Source organism: Cotesia glomerata, linkage group LG1 (genome assembly GCF_020080835.1).
Source record: "Cotesia glomerata isolate CgM1 linkage group LG1, MPM_Cglom_v2.3, whole genome shotgun sequence".
NCBI lineage: Eukaryota > Metazoa > Arthropoda > Insecta > Hymenoptera > Braconidae > Cotesia > Cotesia glomerata.
Window position 1 is genome coordinate 13,443,189 of NC_058158.1, and position 14,366 is coordinate 13,457,554.

The window sequence follows — 14,366 nt, forward strand, 5'->3', positions numbered from 1 at the left end:
ATTCAGTGGAATAAAAATAAAAAAACTGGACAAAAAATCTAGTACTTCAATCATTTTTTTAAATTATTGGATTCGGTTTGTCCATAAAGGAATTGATCTTTCAAATGGCTATTTAACTTAGTATTGTTTAATTTTAATTATTAATAAAAAAAAATAATCATTATAAATCTCTTCTATACATTTATAAATATCAGTAAATTTTTTCCTTGTACGCATGCGTAACAATTCCAGATGATATTAAGTTCAATCAATTAATTGATAATAATGAAGTTCCTTTTTTCCATTTTACTTTGTAAATGAACAATAAAAAATTTTTTAAAATTAAATTAGCATTAGAAGTCGTGCAGTTTAGGGTTTTCTAAACTTTTTGTAAATGAAGTTGAATATTCATACACTTAGACACACCATACATGGCCGCCCTCTTGAAGCGCGTGCCAGAATTATCTATGAAATCCTTCACGTACATGAAGTCTGACCGATTGGAGACGTTCTTAACTGTGACGTGATGCCGAGATCTTGACTTAGTACCGGAGACACATGAAACCCTCTCGTACCTTCCCGCGATCCATCTACGATAAGTTAGTTACCGAGCCGCTCTAGCGCGTCCTGCTCTTCTCTTTTCTCGCGATGTTTTGTTTTTTTATCTCTACTTTTCATTGCTCTTTTTTGTACCCATACTTCACTCCTTGCTTGAAGTTCTTGCTAGGAGATTCATCATCGGTGTCTCCTCTTCAGCTTTGTATCTCGAATTTTGTTTTTCTTATTTCTCGCTGCAAAGTCTAACCGAGCTTCGTCGTTCGCTTTTCGGCTATTCGGCATATTTTACCATTTACCATCCTTTTAGTGTTCTTATTTACTTTAAGCCCTTTTAATATACATGCACTTCTCACTTTGCTAAAAAAAAAAAAATAAAAAACATTATATCTAGAAAACTTATTTCTGTAACTATATGTAAATATTTTTTGTTTCTCTGAAAAGTATTTAAGTCGGTTTTGGCCTTTAATCGATGTTCATAATCAAAATAATCTCTGTATAAATTTTTGGCTATTAAAAATATAAATTAAAACTGCCAGGCAGATAAATGAGCATGGGTGTGACAAAATGATAATTGTCATTCTATAGAAGGGACTGCGTTTAAAAGTGCCTAGTCAGGTATACCCACAATACCACGTGGGTACTGCGACGTTGTAAAACATCAAAAACAATATATCACTTGGTGCGATATCACCAGGAGATACCGTTATATTTTTCTCAAATGTCTGGCGTTGGCAAACTGTATATCCACATGACGTCGTAAAGGGTTGCCTAAATTTCTTCATTATTCATTTTTCTTACATATGAATTCATATATTCTGAATTTTAGAATCACCATTTTATTGTTTCATTTTTTTAAATTTATATTGTGTATACATTTGTTCTTCAAAGTAATATAAATGTTTTCTAAAATATTAGTATAGACATATATCCTTAAACTTTGGCTACTGAAGAGATACATGCATTCTATAAGTTTGGTCACATTGTTTACATCTAGAATGATCTTGTCTCCAGTAGATTATTTTATTATATTCGGTTGACGGGTAACTTTTCATTGAGATCAAAACTGCAGAATTTTAAATTGTTGTATTTTAGAGAAAACAAATTTTTGTTGTAGTACTTTGTTATTTATGTGAATCTAATCGATATTGAGTGTTTCATTAAGCCATTGTTGACATTATATTATTTGTTTTCACTAAAAATTTTTATATAAAATTTTCATAGTAGAATGAATGGTAGTATGATTTATGTAAATGTTCCTAAAGAATTGTTATTTTGTAAATTTGGTCTGATGATGTGGATAGTTAACTGAATATTGCCTCGGAATTAATTAATGGAAATGGATCGATAAACAATTAGAGTGTAGTAATGTTAATAATTTTAGTATACCATCAGACAGGTACGAAAAATAGACAATTTTACTTTCAGGACTTCACAAATAATTTATACTCGGTAAACTTCAAGTCGAGTCAATATTTTGATTTTTAAATTTATTTTTTATTTTTTATTCATTTATTTACTTCTGGTAAAAACATTCTATAGAGGTGCAAAAATCACCTGTGCATAGACACCAGAAAAATATAATACATTTATAAAATTAATACAAAATATTAGATTAACTAAGTAAGTAGTGTACTAAGTATAGTAGGGGAGAGGTGCTGCAATTGTAACAAGGGGCAATTGTAACACTCAACAAAAAACTATTAAAAAAACTAAAAATTATTATTATTCTTTTTTTAACTTCTTCAAAATAGTAATTTATTGATTAGATCAAAGTTTCAGCTATTAATCTTGTTCCGATATCAAAATATTGAGAATTGTTGAAAATACGCGCGAAAACTTTTTTTTGTACGCTTCACAATTTTACTAAGTAAACATAGAATAATTTTACAAATTTTACAAAATACCACTTGTCGTCAATTAAAGTATAATAGATCGAAACCACCTCACAATATGCTTTCTTAACCTTTTATTATAATTTAGAGCTTTCAGATTATTAGGAAGTAGATTGAAGTATTTTTTATTGCAATATAAAGTGCATTTTTAGTACTTATTCTATTAATTTTTGGTAGTGTTAACTGTCTGGACCGTGTATTAATTATTCTCTCAGATAAGCAAATGTTACTTATGATTTTTTTAATTATTAAAGTAGTGAATTTCAGATCTTTTTGAGTGTCCAGAATTTGAGATGATTCCTTAAGAATTAACGGATTAGGGGGCGTCCATTAATTACGTGAGGTGTTCTAGGGGGGGAGTGGATCATGCTAAATCTTACCAAATCTCACTTAGGAGGAAGGGGGGGGGGGGATCTTAACAAATATCACGTAATTTTTTCTCTAGCAGAAAAGTGTACAATTGCGTGAAAAAGTATTTCTATAATAAAATATGGCCAAATTTGACACAATAGTGTTTGTCGTATTCGTCTGAACCCTGCAGAGCAGCAAAGTAGTGCTCGATTGTTTAATTTGATTATTGATCGATAGGATTCACTAATTTTTTAGGTATAGATTTCTTTAGAAATCTATCGGTGGTAGCTGGTCTCATGTCGTAATTTTAATACAATTTTGTCATAATATGTTTAATTATCTTCAATTTAAACTATTGTTCGTCGACTTTTTATAGTTTTTTCAATTTAATTCGTAGTTGAGAAAATTCAAAACAAATCAATAATAAATTAAATTTTAGCTTTTATCATCAAATGACTTTTATATGTAAAAAATCCTATTTTTTAGGTAGATGTCTTTAAATATCTATTTGCTGTAGTCAGTCTCATATCGTTATTTGCAAAAATATAATAAAAAATAAATTTTAGGACATTACGGCTTTTTAATAACGTGTTTTTTTCAATATTCAAACAAGAAATCTACCTATCCATGTCGGGTGTAGCCGAATGGCACTTTTTTTCTCAATAATCCAACCTGTTTACAGCCAAAACATAAATGTGGAATAATCTCGCGTGAGATTAGGGGATGGGGGAGGGAGTTGAGGAAAATCTTACGAAACCTCATCAAGGGGGGAGGGGGGGTTAAAAAATTCTCAAAAATGCCTCACGTAATTTATGGACGCCCCCTTATGAAGTAGTTGATTTGGTTGATAATTTTCTTTTATTCTTTTATTGTGTTTTGTACTTTATTTTCGTTTTTAAATTTATCAATTAAAAAAAAAAGTTCTAATTTTTTGTCATTTTTAATTACAAGTTACTCGAAAATATTTAAAGTACAGTAAATGTTACAAAAGTCTTGAGCAACCTGTAGAAATTAAAGCATTGAATTAAAAAAGAACTTTTGAAATATTTTTAATTTTTACAGTAAAATTGATAAAATAATAAGATAAAGGACAAAATAAATGATAACTCAAATTTTTGAAAGCTATATAAATTATTAAAAAATCCTCAGCAGCACCTAAAAATTTTCTTAAGAATTTCTTAAATAAAAAATGATAGAAAAAAATTAATTTCAATGATTAATTTCTTTGAATGGTAAAAAAAGGTATAATTGTATCGCCGACACTGTCAAAAATACATGACATTAATCTTTATGCAGATAAAAGATACAAGAAATAGAATATGAAAGAACCGGAGAGTCTGGAGAGATAAGCGAAACCACGCCAAGAGAGAGCCTGATGGCAACACCCAGAGAATCGGATTGAGATCGGGTCTAACTTTTTATCAGTGTTTGGGTGCATCAGCGCGAATCGCGCGAAACCCCTGTGGAGTAACAGCGTGCCATCGCGACAGGGAATACCACTACCATTGCGAATCGTAACATCAGTGTTTCGATACGATATACAGGATCACAGCAATGTATGAATGCACACAAATATATACATGGAAATAGTGTACTATGCAAACCGATGCACACTTACGCCGTCACGGACAACAACACCACGATCGTCCTGTGGCGTGTTGTGCTATGAGCAGCCGCTGCAACCAGAACCCATAAATCTGCCAGGGTATAGATGGCTCTAGTGTCACGTGAACTGCAAGCTACCCCATGCAGGGTGCCATGAAACGCCCCTGCTCTTTCCCTCTGCTCGATTTCAAGTAGAGGTATATACAATACACCCCACCCACTGCCTGTCTCTTTTTCTCTTTTTTTTAACGTGTCCAAATTATTGAGTGGATTTTTTTTTATCGTCAATGTTTGAGCATCATGTTTCTAAAATCTTCTTCAAAAATCCGTTTGTCCTCTTCAAAAATAAATCTAAAATTGTCAAAAACTGAATTATAAAATTTTACTGTTTTCTTAAAATTTTCCTTAAGTCAAAAAAGTTTTTTTCGTAAAATGCTTATAAAAATACTGTTAATTAAGACTGAAAATTTACTCAGAAATTTAGAGCTAACTCTTGTGAAGCCTATTCACGTAGAAAGGAATGGCGACAGAGAAAAGGATGGTTAATCCATGGGGGTCTGTGGGACACGCTGTAAGCGAAGCATCCAGTATCTACCTATACTATACTCAGCGAGTATTCAGCTCTTCTCGTCTAGTTCCATCCCACCGATGTGGCCAGTTTACGAGCAACCTGTGGTAACAAGAGCGATAGATAATAACCGTTTCGTGCTGAACCCCTCCTCTTATTCACATAAATGTATATTTATACAACCCTTTTGTCTCTTGCTCTCTTTCATTTTTCTTTTTTACCCTTCCCCTTCGTGTTAGGTTTAATCGTAACAAGTATAAAAGGGGCATCAAAATTGCAATTTAACTCCAACTGTACATTGTTTTACGATATATTTTTCATTATTTTTCAACTGAAAGTTTTGATTATGGACAGATAAATCATATGTTTACCAGTTTATTTATTTCTACGAATTTTTCGTCTTGAAACTTATTCTCTCGATTTGATAGCACATCTTCAATAGATGCAACCCAATTTTTCATCCAAGAACAATTCTTGAAAACTAACAACAATTTCATTTTCGTTGAAGGATTTTATATTCTTGGTTCAAGGTCAAGTTTCCTCATCCAAAATATCAAAAGAAAGTTAACAAGAAAAAATTTTTATTTCAGCTTTATTTAACAGAAATTTGAAAATTTGTTGGTATTCTGGAAAAAAATTTTGAAATAAGTATATCTTGTTTGAAAATAGTAAAAGATTTTTTTTAATTCATAAAATTCTTGAATGGAGTAATTTTTACTCTTGATATAAGAGTTTGAATTTATTGGTTGAAGAGAATTGAGAAAACTGAATATCTTGAGGCAAGAGTAAAATATTAAGAATAATATTTTTCTTGAATCAAGTTGGTTTTTTTTTTTTTTTTTTTTTTCCAGTGTTGTGTATCGCTAAGAGGAGTTTATTATTTATTATTTATTGCTTACAACAGTAGCGAAATAAATGTATGTAAACTGAAGGTCCACGGACGGAGATGAATAATATTTTTAGTGCACTTTGTTTTAATATAGCAGCTATTTTATTAACGTAAAAATGTCTTAGTATTACAAATTTAAAGTGTCATTAGATTTCGAATGTGCAGGCGCGCGTGTCTTTCCGATGGAATTTATTGTGGCTTAAAAAGTCTAGCTCCCTCGAAATCCTGATAAATGTGCAAGGACTGAGACTCTTACGAAAGTACAGGATGCCAGTGAGATAGAAAATGCGATGGAAGAATAAATTGAGTGTGTATGTGTACAACATAAATACAACCCACGAAAACATACCCATTGCTATCGCCCAACACAACTGCCTTCGAGTATTATTGTACGTCGAGTAAGAGTAAGAGACGTTGAAAAGTAATTCTAGGCTGAAAAGTAAACTCTCTTAATAACTACAACTTGAAATAAATGAAATGTGTAGACAGCTTGTGCAAATATATCGTTAGCGATATCCTGATAGAACTTCTACTCTGCTATTTAGCTTAAATACACGTAAAATCGTATTAAAAGATATGACGAAAGATTGCGTGATTTGTTTCGAGGATAATACGATGTATATGTTTGCATATTAGCTGTAAAAAAAAATTATTTCCATTTTTGAAATTTTGAATAAATTCCAATTGAGCCATCAATTTATTTCACTGCCAATAAAAAGCGAAATAAATCTTGAAATTTTTTATTGCGTCGTAAGTTGTTTATTATTTTCTTGACATTTATTTCAGCTTTATTTGTCTTTGAGCTCATGTTAAACATATATATTTTTTGACATTTTCTGGGTCGTGGCATGGAAACAGAAGACCTAACTAATGGAACCGAGCAGGACGTAAACCTATAGAGATACACACAAAAGAAAAGAACGAGGAGATAAGAAGAATGAGACGTAAAAATAAAAAAATAGTGTAATAGACAAAGAAAAAAAAGAAATCACACAGATCGAGTGGTTGGCGCGAGTTGGTGGCTAGTAAAATCACCCGGGTTTGCCAAAAGTCTTATTAATCCTTGCTTCATATCATTCCCTTTTTCTTTGTCCTCCTATTTTTCCATACTTCATTTCTGTATCCCGCAACCAGAAGACCTCAGACAAACAACTTTTTCGCCCCTCTCTTAAATGACTAATGGTGTTTCCACATTCCCGGATGATACTTAGTTCTAATCCGTTTCGTGTACTCTAAGCTATTCAGGATGTATATTTCTGAGGAGATTTCAGAATTTGGAAAAGTTTATTTATTGCTTTCGATAAAATCACGTATAAGAATAGTATAAAATACAGGGAAAATTTTTGATTATATTGCTGTGAAGAAATTCCGACGTATAAATAAGATGTATCAAAAAATAACTTTATTTATCTGACTTATATCATTATTATTAGCATAAGAATTATATAATTCATTATAGACCGTGAATTAAATATTTTACAAATTTCTATCTATATTTTATTATAGAATGTTTGTTTAATGTTTCGTTTTAAGACAAATAATTGTAAAATGAACTGATTTTTTATTTATTACACAGAAAAAAAAATTTACTTGAATCAGTAGATAATTTTGAAGAATTTAATCTTCTTGATTTGAGTAAAAAAATTCTTAAACTAAGAAATTTTTATTAGTTTAAGTAAATTTTACTTGATTCAAGAACTTTTCTTCTTAATCCAATACAATGAAACTTTTCAAAATTGTCTTGATTTAAGAATTTTTCTCTTGATCCAAGTTAATTTTTTTTTCTGTGTACAACCAGATCTGTAAAAATTATAACCTCATTGAATTTGAAGTAATATAACTTGTATTGCATTTTTCCAATAAGTTTTTACAATAAATGTATATTTAATATTTGTATTAACGTATTTTTGAGTTATAGTATTATACATACCTAGGCCAGTAAAATAAGAAAAGTCTTAGATCACATGTAATTGTTGGCCGAGGCAAAGCCGAGGTTGATAAACATATGATCTGAGGCTTAACTTTTTACTGACCAAGGTGTGTACACTATTTTTCTGCTCGAAGTAGCCGGAATGTGGCAACTTCGTTTAGCGGCCAGAAAGTTGCCACTAGTGTGGAAAGCTTTCCGGCTGGAGGGTAGAAAAATTAATTTGTATAAAATCATTCCAACTTTGAAATTTTTTATATAAAACAATCAATCAATTCTCCAATAGATACAAAAAAATGGTACTGATATTAATAAATATCTAATGACTTTTTGTTTTTTGCTAAATTAATAATTTACCTATGAAAAAATATTTTTAAATAATTGGACTTATAGATACTTCCAATTTCTATATAAATATAATTTTCTTAGAATTTACTTGTTAAAAAAATTCCATATATGTTTGGATTGTATCGATTAATATCAATTTCATATGAATAACTATTTGTAGAATCAAAAATTGCATAAAAGAAGTTATTTTCAATTGAATATTTTACAGTAAAATAATATTGAAAAAATACTAAGGTTTTAAGAAAAAATTTTGTTTCTTTAATTTGAAATTTATTTTATTTCATTTTTACTAAGACATGATTAATCTTGAAACTTTTTTTTTAATTTTTCAATTTAATTGATCTTTGATCTAAAAGTTAAAAATATACATATTATAAACAATTATAATAAATTGATAAAATTACTAATAAAAATGTAAAAATTTTGTGTTACAGGTGAGTGGCAGGCTGCTCCAACCGTTTTTATAATGCCAAATAGGTGTCGATGTGCTGTCCCAATCCGTCGGAAGTAAATTTATCGGTTGCGGCGAATGGAAGCTGCACCGGTGAGTGACGAACCCCCGGAGTCTCCCGTAGTGAACTTATGACGCAACCTCACCTCCTGAACAGCTAAAAAATACCCCACAGACCAAATCAGCCATGCCCGAGTACGGTATATTTGAATGCCAATTAGAATCGCCAGTAGGTTTTGGAACTGTTATATACTGTTATAGTCCTCTATAGCTTTAGGTTGTTAACTATTGTTTCTGTTTCTGAATTAAGTAATTAGTGCATCGGCATCCGTAGTATTAATTTTTATAGTCGTGAATAAAAGTGAGTGAATTTTACCTGTACCGGGATCGTGCAACTAAATTCGAGCAGACAAAGTGATATAAGTTTTTTAAATTTAAGTTATAAATCCAATGGCTAACTATCGTCAATGGTAAATAATTATCATTATCAATTATGATGAGGGCCAAGGCTCAGATATTATATCACCAATAAATATTATGTGTATAAAAAATTAAACTTAAACACAGGCTATAAATATAGTATTTCGTACGTACTTTAGAATTTATTAGGATTAAATCCTACTAAACATACACTTATATATGTAAATTTTCGAACAAGACGGTGTACAAAGTTATCAAGATTTTTTATTTTTTATTTTATTAAAATTTAATTATTATGTTATTATGAATATTATTATCATTATTATCATTATGTTATATTATTGTCAATTATTTGTCAACTATTAATTATTATTAGTATCAACTATTATTATTATTATTATTATTATACTTATTATCATCATTACAATTATTATTATAATTATTATTATTATAACTATTAATTTTATTCTTACTATTAATATTATTATTTTTTGTAATTATTTATTTGCTAAAATGCAAAAAAAAAATTAAATGTTTAAGTGCCCAGCGCGTCCGTTAGTGAGCAAAAATATATGAGTACTGGTTTTGTTATTCTTTTGTTATACTTTTTTATTGTCTACGACAAACGTGGACACCGAGTTTTTGTCATTGTTTCTGATTACAATAAATTCAAACTATTATGTTTGATTAAGTATTAGTGTAATTTATAATTAAAAATTAAAAATTTTTTTCGTACGAAAAAAAAACGTTGTAAAAATCATACTACTATATAATTATTACCAAGTATATTTTGTTTTTTTATCAAAAGTTTTGTTAACATTAAAAATAAATAATGGGAACTTGGCTCAATGCTAAATAAATGAAAGGAAGGTTATAGGTCTGCAGTGGGCAAATCTTTTACCTTTTATGAAAATTGGGATTCGTCATTAGTTTAATAAGATCTGGAATATAAATAATAATAAAATGATTAAAAAAAAAAATTAAAAATAGCTACATGTACGTACCTACTTAGTACCTCTGCGTTTGTTAAAAATAAAAGAAACATCCAGCCCGAACAAAAAATCGTGGCGATACTCATATAGTAAATTTATTATAAATAGGTAATAATTGATTGTATACGAGTAGCCGCTAAGTGAAATAATGTGAAGAATGGTGGAAGGCTGATGAAAAAAATAAATTAACATTGATTGAAAGAAAAAATTTAGAATAAAAAAAGTAGATAATGAAAATACAGTATTTATAAGAGGACTGTAATTTGACTAATTATTTAATTTATAAAACTTCGGAAAGAGCTCTCTAATCACTTCAGTGGTACTATATACGTAATTAGGTAATTAGACTCACTTGTAATTGGAGTTGATGACTAGAAGTTAGTAGTAATTGTGTTTATGTGTGAATGTTACACGTACAAAATTCGTTATCATCGTTTATTTTATTTTATTTTATTTTTTTTAATGTAATATATTAAAATACTGATAATTATTGAGAAAAGAAAACTCGATTCTGATGATGATTGATGATAAATGTAGTTTAAAAGTGATCAGGGCTGGATTTGCCTATTGTGACACATGTACTGAAAGAGGGTAGTTTTAATTAAAACGGTTGCGGTTTTGAGTGTCACTGTACTGTTACGCTGATTATATAATTGCTAAAAAAATGGAACAAAATAAAATATTAATTAAATTTGAAAACGCTTTGTCTCGATTGTATCATTGCTCGTGGCTATGGCCAACGACACACTCCTAGCCCAATTCAAATTTCACCTGCTTGTTATACATATCCTCAAATCCCGTTATATACTTAGTGCCTTATAATTATTTTTTATTTATTAACGTTTGCATTCACTAGAAACTATTACAATATGCATTTAGAAGCTTACTTATCATGCATTTTTAGATGTTAACTTTTTTTTTAACATTATATCATTGAAAAAAATTGATAAATAATTTACAATATTAACAAAGAGTTCTCAGAAGTTTTCTAATGTTAATATCAATTTCTATAAAACTGCTTATAGGTATCTTGAATGAATATTAAATTTTTTTTTTTGGTTTTGAGTTGATACATAAAATACTAAGTTAATAATATTCGAGTTAAATTTAAGAAAAAAAAATTTCTAAATCATATTTTGGCTCAAAGGAATTTTCAGAAAAAAGCAAAATATATTAATCCGAGTAAATATTCTTTTGACTAGAAGAAAAGTTATACTTGATGCAAAAAAAAATATTCTCTTGAAAAGTTTACTTTTGTTTCAAAGTATGAAGCTCTTTCAACTCACAAAAGTCTCCTTTGAATCAATGAAATCTATCTTAAATGAAAATTAGAAAATTTTTCGTCTACTTTCTATAACACAAGAAAAAGTCGAATATTTTTCTGAACTCATTAAAGTAAACATTTTGATTCCTTTGATGGAGATTTTTTTTGGATTAAGTTGAGAATATTTTGAATTTCGAAACTAATATTTAAAACAAGAATATAAAGTTTTTAGAAAAAAAAAAAACGAATTATTGTTAGTTATCGAAAATTGTTCTTGGTTGGAGAATTTTATGATATCAGTTGAAGATAATACATACTTTTGAATCAAGTAACATTAGTTATCGATCCAAAGTACAAAGATATTAATCTAAGAATCTATAAACCAAAAAAATAAATTATTTAAACAAGGCGAGAGATAGATTAACAACGAAATTGTTTTCTTTGTTCGATAACATTTATTTTTGACCGAGTTAGTCGTTCTATGAGTGTTGGTATTGAAAAATTTGATTTGGAAGGTAAGTTTCTTATTTAAATATAAGAACAATTATTTTCCAAAAAAAAAAATTAATTCAATATATTTAATGTTATTAGTTAGAAAAAAATTTCTTAAATCAAAATAAGAAACTCTTTTGGTCCTAGAAAAAAAAAATTTGTAAAGATGATAATTTTTTTAAAAATGAATACTTGGTTAAAAAAAAAAGTTATTTTATCGCTTTTTCAAAATAATAATACACAATAGAATGTTAGTTCATAAATAAATGCACATACGAGGAGGAATATTTAATAATTTGATGCTTCTCAACTTTTAAACATTTCGCTATATTAAATCCTACGAGGACATCAATTCCAAAGCAATTCACATAAGAAACGTGCATCGTTTTCTTTACGGCTGATAAAATGATATTGGTAAAAAGGGGGAGTTGTGTTACACCCACTGGGAACGAGAATTTCAGTCTAAGTCACATAACGATTATTTTCACATTCGTTGATCCGGGGTCGAGGTTGTCAGTTTAACGGACAAGTATTTTCTCCTGCGTTATATTAATATGTTATTGCAGAAAGATACCCTCATGAAAGTCGACAAGCGGTATAAAAATATGTCCCACGTATCTTGAGCGGTCAACGAAAACACGAAAAACAAAAATATAAAAAAATATAATGAAATACGAGAGTAAGATGATCTTGTGTGTCTAAAGTGTAATATAGTGACTGTACGTATATGTAACACTAAGTATCAACATAATACAAACACATATAGCACATACAGCTAGTGGTCCATACCAGAGACCGACTGTATTTCGCGCACGAATACAGGGGTTGGTGCGGATATACTACTGGTCGAGTAAAATTCACCAGACGCCATTTGTATTAATGAAGTCCCCAACAATGGTACACGCTCGATGAATTATGTACCTATGATCGTGCTGAACCAAACATCGGATTCATAGGAAGGAGAAAATTTTGGTGAGGGAAAATAAAAGAAAAATAGTTTTCTCGTAGATAAAAAAATAGTAGCTCGTTCATCATACTTTATTCGAGGATAAAACTAAATTTCTCCAAAAAATACAATTCCAAGTTTATTAATGTTTTTCAAAAACTTGTCTGACTTTTGAACTTGGTCCAATGTCCAGTTTTTCGTTTAAAATGCTAATATATTTTTATAAATTTAAAGTAAAACGTAAGTTTTTTGATACCTACACATAAATAAATGTGATGAGTTTATTTAAAACTTTAAACATGACAAAGTTTATGGTGGTTACTGCGTAAAACGCAACCCATTATCCAGAAGACACAGTACACATCCATCTCATGGTGGCGCAGATAAAACGACCGCTTTACTTTGGATTACATGAGCGCAATTTACGACAGACATAGAAGCACCTGTTCATGCTTGAGAAGTAAGAGAGATTGAGGGAGTGAGAGAAATAGAACGATGAGGTAAGAAAATACATGGGTGGAAGAGCAAGTAAGGGTAAGGGCAAGGTGGTGCCGGCAGTAGCAGACAACGCTGATAGAGGAGCGAGTCACTTTTACCAAGCTCAAGAGATAGGGGATGAGAATAGCGTGCTTCACAGACGTTGCGGTAATTGAATCTCAGTAAGTCTCTAAGAATACGTATATACATTTTGTAAATGTATTGTTAGTTTCCAAGAGTAAGTGCTGGTGAAGTTAAAAATATGAGGCAATTTTCAAACTTGAAATTAAATCTTTTGCCTATTTATTATTGTTATTATTATTATTTTTTATTTTTACTTTTTTGGATGTACAACTTTTAATGTATAATTGCCATTTTTTAAGTTTATATGCACAGTGCTACTTTTTTTTACGTAGTAATTAACGGGGCTATTTTTATTCATTTTAAAGTCAGCCTTTTTGCAAAGAAAAATTCTTGGCTCTTATCGAAGCTAGTGGCGGAAATGATGCCGCATGAATCACGACAAGCAGTCGTGGATTTCTATAGAAACACCTCGTCCACGATTTTACATATTCCAAGGCAATAAATGGCAATCTTCCATCTTTCTGGGGTGAGATAAATACGCATATCAGAATACATTTCTGTATTCATACTGTCGTAAAGTAGAACGATTTAAGAGACGCTGAGGTCCGCCTCGGGAGATGCTTTTGGCAGAGATTTTTTTCCACCCAAAAAATAACATCTATAGCTAGCTTCTCTCTTCCAAGTTGAGAAAAGAAGATTCCTCATCATTCTCTTCTCTCTCTTTCTCTCTAGAATTTTTTTTCCCTTAACACCGTCAGAGACTTCTATATCTGATGATAAAGAATTCTCGTTGCTACTTTACTTTTTTACACTCGATTTATTTTAAAATAGCCAAAAATGTCTGCTAATAATAAGTCGCCGGAAAAATAATAAATGATTATTTTAAAAACTCTGTTAAATACATAACGGAATTATTTATTATAAAAAATGAGCGAGTTTTCTTGAACTAACAGGTTTGAATTACTGAAAAGATGATAGCGTGCTCTTCTCTTATATAATTACTTCTCCCTGGAAGAGGGTGTCGCGCATGTGGTTGCTTGTTGGCATTTATACAACCGAAGTTTCTTCATCAGTGTTTGTGTGAGTGAGAGTGAGCCTGTTGACACTTTCTGTTCACCCTTCG

At 29.9% G+C, this 14,366-nt stretch overlaps 1 protein-coding gene across 2 annotated transcripts in view; it reads left to right on the top strand.

The window, feature by feature from the left end:
• LOC123275425 (homeotic protein ultrabithorax) overlaps positions 1-9,260 on the top strand; it is a 171,476-nt gene extending 162,216 nt beyond the window's left edge. For both annotated transcript variants that reach the window (XM_044743541.1, XM_044743543.1), the window contains one exon: positions 8,552-9,260. The gene's annotated coding sequence lies outside the window, so the exon portion shown is untranslated. The remainder of the gene's footprint in view (positions 1-8,551) is intronic.
• Positions 9,261-14,366: the final 5,106 nt, after the last annotated feature.